This window comes from Saccopteryx bilineata, chromosome 2, assembly GCF_036850765.1.
Source record: "Saccopteryx bilineata isolate mSacBil1 chromosome 2, mSacBil1_pri_phased_curated, whole genome shotgun sequence".
NCBI classification, from domain to species: Eukaryota; Metazoa; Chordata; class Mammalia; order Chiroptera; family Emballonuridae; genus Saccopteryx; species Saccopteryx bilineata.
This window is the reverse complement of record NC_089491.1, coordinates 60995767-61003395: the sequence shown is the minus strand read 5'-3', so window position 1 is coordinate 61003395 and position 7629 is coordinate 60995767. Positions and strand designations below refer to the sequence as shown.

At 48.3% G+C, this 7629-nt stretch overlaps 1 long non-coding RNA gene across 1 annotated transcript; it reads left to right on the top strand.

Annotated features, from left to right (window-relative positions):
- The first annotated feature begins 2566 nt into the window (after positions 1-2566).
- Positions 2567-6959, top strand: LOC136322854 (uncharacterized). Its single transcript, XR_010728869.1, has 4 exons — positions 2567-2700; positions 4391-4542; positions 5592-5670; positions 6796-6959. It is a non-coding gene; the product is annotated as an uncharacterized lncRNA (long non-coding RNA).
- Positions 6960-7629: the final 670 nt, after the last annotated feature.

Sequence of the window (7629 nt, the reverse complement as noted above, 5' to 3'; positions counted from 1 at the left end):
CTCACGGCTGTACCCTACCTCCGCTCCCTTTCCTAGTATTATCCGCTGGGGCCCCCGAACTTCGCGCCCGATGATTGGACACTTGTCAGGCGGTGTGCACGCTGATTGGTCGAGGCGCGCAGACCCGAGCTCACCCCCCGCCTCGCGGCCGCCACGCTCCTCCCCGCCGCGCTCCTCCAGAATACTCGCGCGCGGCCTTCGGTGCAGCGGGGTAGCCTGTGCCGTGATAAACCTGAAGCCTGATGGCGCCTGCGGGGATGAAGTTGCCCTTTATCTCCCCAACTAGGAAACAGACACACTATTACCAATCGCATTGTCCACAAAAGAAGGTAATAGACGGCAAGGCAGAGATAGAAAAGCGGCTTTTTCTCTACGTTGTCAGCACCACCACTCTTGTTGCGATTCAATCATTAACCCAGCCAGATTGGACGCAAAAATGAGGCTTCCCTAATCCAGTGCACGGCAGGATCTACGGTCCTTTCTTCTGCAAGACTAAATCAATAGTTACCTTGCACCGCAGCGCGGTGTTAGTGGACAAATGACCTATAGATATTTTTGTGGCTAGCGCCTCTCATCTTCTAAGTGTAAAATAAATAGTTCCCGACAATCTTCACATGCCTATGAGGCAGGCAGGTCGTCAAGTCACCTATGTCACATATTTTTCTGCTACGTCAATTACTACTGCGGTTGATTTGCAGAGAACGGACATACTCGCCTTGAAGAGATTTAGGTACTATATATTCACTCTCAGCACATTTACGCTCTTTTTATAAAAAGATTACTTTTTTAGTATGCATGATTTACAGAGAAAAGTCTTACTGTCTCCCTCAAAAATCCTTATGTAAATGTTTAATAAGTTAAATGTACAACATGTTCAAAGGAATTCGTCCCTAATTCAATGTTGCATTGTTTCTTGAAGTAAATTTAAAATCATTTAGACGCTTTTCTAGATACATTTTTAAATAATACCTCTCAAAATCAGTTTAGGAGACAGATTAGGAAATGAGTGTCATTGCCTTGAGCATATTGTAGGCCCGCAATATTTATTAAAGGAAATAAATTGCTGAACTGAGCCTAATGTGACTTTTCTCAGAGCCTCTAAGAAAGTTAGAAGTTACCCAGGCTCGAAAGATTGTAAAAAGGCAATTTAAGAATTACTATGAAACATGTTATCCGCTGGACAGGGCAGGTATTTTCGAACCTACGGCGATGTTGGAAAGTTCTTCCCTGGTGATCAGGCACTGTGATCTCTCTTCGTGCTAGTACTTCTCCTTACAGCCGCTTGCGATGCCCAGTGAAGGAAGTAGAGAAACAGCCCCTCTTATTTCTGTCGGCAGCTTAATCGCTCTGGACTTATGGGAGGGTGACTTGGAAGCTATTCACGCTCAAACCTGGGACAGTCAGCAGTTTACGCATAACACCACCGACTTTTAACTGTGGCGTAGCTGCTTATACTTATAAAAGTGCATTTGTTCACCTATGTTAGTCTGGATTCTTGACTGCAGAAAAACTGTTATTTTCCCGTTTTTCCAATGACGAATCTGGGGGAACCCTGGGGCACTCAGTGGTCTTGGGAGGGCAATGGACACGTGAGCACGTTGTTCTTATATCGACCTCTGCTCTTAAGTCTCAGAAAGTTTGTAGAGCTCTTCACTCCCAGCCAGAGAGACTCACAATGGGTTCGCATTTTTTGTTCCTGTTTTTTAATTCCCCTGCACCCCTTCTCATTTTAGTAACTGCTGTTACAACCAGCCCTCCTGTAATGGAACACGGCACGTTTTTTATCAAATTCATTGTTGTTTTTTCTGTGTCTCCCCCTGCTAGCTACATTTCTGCCTTTGCAAACAAGCTCCACCAAGTATATGCAATCTACAACCCACCGATCCACCCACCTCCAGGTGGGCTGTGTAAACTCCGGTTGACTGCCTGGGCTTTATTAATTGCTTGACGGGTGGTGGAGGGCAGAAATTCTTAGCCTTTTACCAGTTATTATGAATATTAAGAAGCAAAATCTAGAAAGTAATTTGTTAATTTGGGGTAACTAGATTGGGAAGAAGGGGGGCCAGGAAGGAGCTGGAGGGGAAAAGGGCAGGGCATGCGGGGTTGTTTACTAAAATAAACCAGATGGAAAGCCCTTGAACTAGTTCGAATAAAAGCTGCTATATAAGGAGAAAACAAGTGAGATTTGTGTACAGTAAACTACACGAGCTGAAGCCAAGACAGGAGAAGGGGGGGAGGGGCTCGAAGACGGTGAGGCCGGCTCTGGGGAACGAACGGAGGAAGCAAGGCCCTCAGAACGTGGATCAGAGCCTGGCTGCTTCGCGGAGCAGTATCCTGTGTGTGTGTGCGGGGGGGGGGGGGGGGGGGGGGGGGGGGGGGGGTGGCTCCCGCAAGCTTCCTGGAGGGATTGGGCCCGAGGGGTTCCGAATGGGTGGCCCCAGGTCATTTTCCTCCCAGCATGCTCCCTTCACCCCTAGCAAAAAAAAACCAACAACAACTATGCAACAGTCCCACTGCTTACATCAAACTTCCCTGCCATCTCCATGTGTCCATCCTCTCCCCCCCCTCTCCTACTCTCCCTGCACCCTATCTGCTGTACTTGGGGTGTGCAGCTGTATTCGCGTTCCAGTTGAATAGCAATTCATTCCGGGTCAGCACTGAAAGCTCCCAGTGAACCCCGAGCCCACCAGTTGCTGAGAGGTAAGGTGGTGTGCAAGGGGGATGGAGGGAAAGAAGTTTGATCTTAAAAAGTATGAGGAACTTCGATATTAAATGTGACGTTACCTGCATTTTCTGGGGAAATTAAAAAGGAATCTAAAGTTGCACAAACTGGTTAGTAGATTAAGAGTCAGTAAGAGTCAGAAGGCCTGGGTCGATTATTCTTCTGCACCTCAGTCGCCTCAGGTGCAAAATGAGACGAGGGGTCTTCACTAGCCTAGCAGTTGTGAAGACAGTAAAAATGAAGAGAGAGAGTCTTAACCTGGTGTGAGCTCAATAAACGTTTATTTATTCCTGAGGCACCTAACCAGGCCTTGGAGCAGTGGATAGAGCGTCTGACTAGGATGCCAAAGACCCAGGTTCGAGACCCTCAGGTCACCAGCTTGAGCGCGGGCTCATCTGGTTTGAGGAAAAGCTACCAGCTTGGGCCCAAGGTCGCTGGGTCGAGCAAGGGATTACTCGGTCTGCTGTAGCCCCACGGTAAAGGCACATATGAGAAAGCAATCAATGAACAACTAAGGTGCCACAATGCGCAACGAAAAACTAATGATTGATGCTTCTCATCTCTCCGTTCCTGTCTGTCTGTCCTTATCTATCCCTCTCTCTGACTCTCTGTAAAAACAAAACAAAAATTATTTATCCCTGAGGGGTAGGCGTGCAGTTCCGGGAGGACCCAGCCACGTGCCTCACTGCCTGGACTAGGGCGCAAGCACTTCAGATCCTTTCCGGGGGTTCCTCTCTTGAAAGGGGTCAGGCCTTGGCTAAAACCCTGTTAGATGAAGAAACAAATGCTTTTGGCATGTAAACCGACACCAATTTAGGAAGTGCAATTCGGAGCCACTCTTGCCAATTACAAAGCAGTGGGGCCACCGGTATCTGTCGCTGCCCGTCAGGCTTCAGGGGGTGGCCCCGCGGGGTTTGTTTTCTCTTAGCTGGTGCTTGGAGGCCCCCATCTCCCTGTACTTCCCTCTCCCTTGCCCCTCAAATCTCTCTCACCCACCCGCACCCCTTCTTTCCCCTCCCTGTGCAGCTAAACTCGCATTCAGCGAGTCAAGCCAGGGAACCTGAAAAACAAAGCCAAAAAGGAAGGGAAGGGTTTTTTTCTGCTCTTCTCTTTCTTGATAAGGATGGTCTTCTTTTTAAATACAAATCCTACTAAAAAGCGCGGGGGGGGGGGGGGGGGGGCTGTGTTTCAATTGGCTCCTGCTGGCCCATCGAATTCCTTGCTGCGAATTGGGGCGGTCAGACCCTTTGCCATTCTGCGGGTGCTGCTGCCTCAGTGCTGCCTAACAATGCCGTCTGAGGTCTGGCTCGGGGCCTGGCCTCGTCTTCCAGCCTCCTCTCGCCCCATTCATTGAGCTCTGGGTCCCTGAAGTTGAGCGGCCCTGGGCGGTTCCTCGGGGCCTGGGTTCTGCACAGGCAATCCGGCTTGGAGGCGGAGAGCCTGGTTTCCTGATCGGACAGACAGGGGTTAAAATGCCGGATTTGCTGCTCCTTGCCTCTGTATAGCTAGGCGACTCTTTACCCTCCCTTTGTGTTTCACTTTACTAAGGAGAATTAACCTGAAAAGACATGATGCTTGAAGACAGACCCATGGCACAGTGAAAGCCCCTGCTGGACATTCAGTGCTTGTAAGCTGTTATTTATATGTTCTGTTATCCTTTTAATCCAGTGAATTGACCAGCAGAGACGCTGAGGCTGAGGGAAATTCGAGGCCAGATTACCAGCTTCCCAACCTTCAAAATGAGGCTGCCTGGGTGAACCCTGCCCTCCACCACCAGCCAGAGTCGCATGCTAACCCAACCTGCTGCACAGCATGGTATGGTGAGTGATTTGGGGAACCTGTAGACAGCTCTGCAGACATGCTTTGCTCTGGCCCGATTATGGCTCTGGTTTCCCAGAGCTGACCTCGAATCCACCTCCTCTCACGGAAAGCTGCTCCTAACATTGTATTGTCTCATAATTTTGACCAGCGGTGGACGCGGCGAAATAAATAATCCCAGATGGGATTGCATAGATATGATTTCCCAATTTGCTTTGCGTAATGAAATATACGACCTGTCACAAGCAATTGGTGGAGGGGCAGCTTGTGAGAGATAACTGTTCTCTAGGCTGTTAGAATTCTCCTTTTTTTTGCTCTGTATGTCAAAAAAAAAAAAAAAAAGCTGAAAAGGACAATGCGATCTGGGCTCTCATCCCTCTTTGGTGGAAAGCAGGGTTTAAATCACAGGCATTTAAGACCTAACGGGGTGCGCTTAGTGTGTGCCCCTCGTTTCACAAATAGAGAAGAAAACAGGCTTAGATCATTCCTGGGATAAGTAGTGGCCGCGCAGGGCCAAAGGGGCCACAGTGACTCTAGGGCCCTTCAACTCAATTCCTTTATACAATTTTTTAAGTGCCCTTTGCAACGGGATCTCGAGGGGGATGCCCAGACTGTGAAGCAATTCTGCAATGCATGTGGAAGGATCTGCTGGCCCACCTACCCCAACCATCAGATAACTTCCATCTTCCATCTGGGAAAAGGAGCTCAATTCACTTGGGGGTCGGGAGGCATCTAGGAGATGAGGCAACCAGAGGCCTCCTTGACTTCTCAGTACCCATTCCAAATGGTCATCAGGGGAGAGTCATCAGGGTTGTAATGGGGCCTGGGTTCCACCCCAGGGGTACTGTCCTTGCTGTGGAAGGCAGCCATCAGAGGGCATGTGGTTTGTGACATCAGGAGGCTGGCACACACATGGGACTCCTGCTTTAGCCCCTAGGAGACTTCATGATTAACCAAAACAGCAAACCCTTAACCCTGAGAACTGTCCACCCCTACTCCCATCCAATATTGAGGTTTAATGTTTTATCCTCACTGAAATCCCTCTCCACAGTTTCCCAACAGTCCAGCTACCAAGCAAAGAGGAATCAAGAGAGGAAAGCGGTTAGCAAAGCATTGATGGCACAGGCACTGTGAGTAGGAGCCACTGGGCAAATCTTTTTATCTTTCTGGGCCGCAGATTCCCTGATTATAAAGTAAGGAGTAAAATTCGGTGATTTCTAAATTCTCTCTCAAACATTAACCACTTGAACAAATTTTAGCTCCATTTTTATCCACTCATGGCTCAGGTAACAAGATCAAGTGCACAGAGAAAGTCCAAAGGGAGGAGGGATTAGAAACAAACTCTGGTGTTGATTTCGACCTGTTGGTGACATTTCTGCTCCTCCATACTTGTGGGATTGATCCTGTCTAGACAAAACCCTAGTCAATAATGTGAAAAATAAAAAATCTGTCAGCTAGTAAAAGACTGGAACATGGAAGAGTTTCACAAAAGAAGCAGTTCTGGAGAGTACAAAGGGTTCTGACAAGTCATAAAGGTCTCATGATCCTGTGGCTTCTAGATTAGGTCCATCCTGGCTGGATTTTAAGCAGAAAAAAAAAAATAATGAAATTCACCAGCCTGCTTAAATAGGCCTTCCAGCCTCGTCCTATGTAATAAGCAACCTTTGGGGTCTGAGTTTAGACTTTAGGAAGGGCCAAAATATTTTCTTTGCTGTTATCTCTGGGAAATCTCTCTGGAGTGTCTGTCCTTGCTGACAAGAGGGATTCCTATGCTCAAACTTTCTCCTAGCCTGGGGAAGATTTCATCAGAATGACTTGCACAGCGTAGATGCTCCATAGTGTCTGTCCTGATGGATTGGGGGTGGTGAGGGAGTTGATAAAAAGAGGATCAAACTGTACTTGGTTCAGTCTTTGCTTTCATATGGATAGCAAGTGACTGTCCATATATCCAAGTGACTGAAGTGTGATCCCATGTCTTGAAGCCAACTGGCAAAAACACAGACACCTCTAAAAGTACTTGACCTGCCTAAGACAGTTCTGGGATTCTTTCCGTCTATGAAATAAGTGGTGAAAAAAAGGTAGTAGACCTCTAGGGATTCTATTCCTGGTTTTGCCAACTAAAGTAATCTTTGATCTTGAGCCATTTTACTCACCATCACTTCTTTAGGCTTCGACTGGCAAAATGGAAGACTTGATACTGAACCAAATCACCTTTAATGTTCTTCCCCATATATATTTTTAATATTTCTACACAGGGTGAGAAAATGGAAAAGCTCATGTGAAGTTTTCTCCAAGGAGGTATGTGGGGAGGAGAAAGAGAGGACAGGGAGAAAGAAAGCCCAGCTTGAGGACACACCCCTTATAACAAAATGCTACATAAACTTGAAGAGCCCACAGGAAATATATTCTCTTTGAAAATGCTGACCCCAGAGAGCAAGCAGATGTTCTAAAGGAGGGAGATGAGCAGGTAGAAGGGGTCAAGCAAGGGGGAAATGTCACTTGCTTCACCGTGATTTAAATTGGCAGCAGGAGCACAGGTGCATGAAACTCCCATCCCTTACTTTTGGCCACCAAGCCCCCCTTAGCCCTCCACTCCTGCCCCTTTCTTCACAGAAAATTTATTGGCGAGGTGAGGCCAGGCTAACAAAACTGCAACCCTGGGCTCTTTGGCCCTGCAAGAATGCTTTGATCCTCCCGCAGTGTCTAGTGGTCCCCAGCCAAACGGTGAGGACTAGAGGGAGGGGGGTCCCTGCTGGACCCAGCTTCTGAAACCAGTGGCAGGTGTGTCCACCTGAAGCAAGAGGCCACGAGGGGGCGATGTTGGGCTGGTTCGCTGGCCCTCACTCACCTGAGACCCAGGCACCCAGCACCCACAAACAGGCCCAGGGTCCCGCGGTCTCTACAACGGAGCAGCACCTGTGCACCCACAGCATTTGCCCCTTGCTGCCACCTCCTGCCCCACTTCCAGGAGGCATCCAAGGTCAGTAGCCAACAGTGATCAATTGAGAAATCTGGAGGATCACCAGCAGAGGAAGGGGATATTGTAGGGGTCATTTAATTCTCTTTGGGCTCTAATTCCAGCTCCTTCC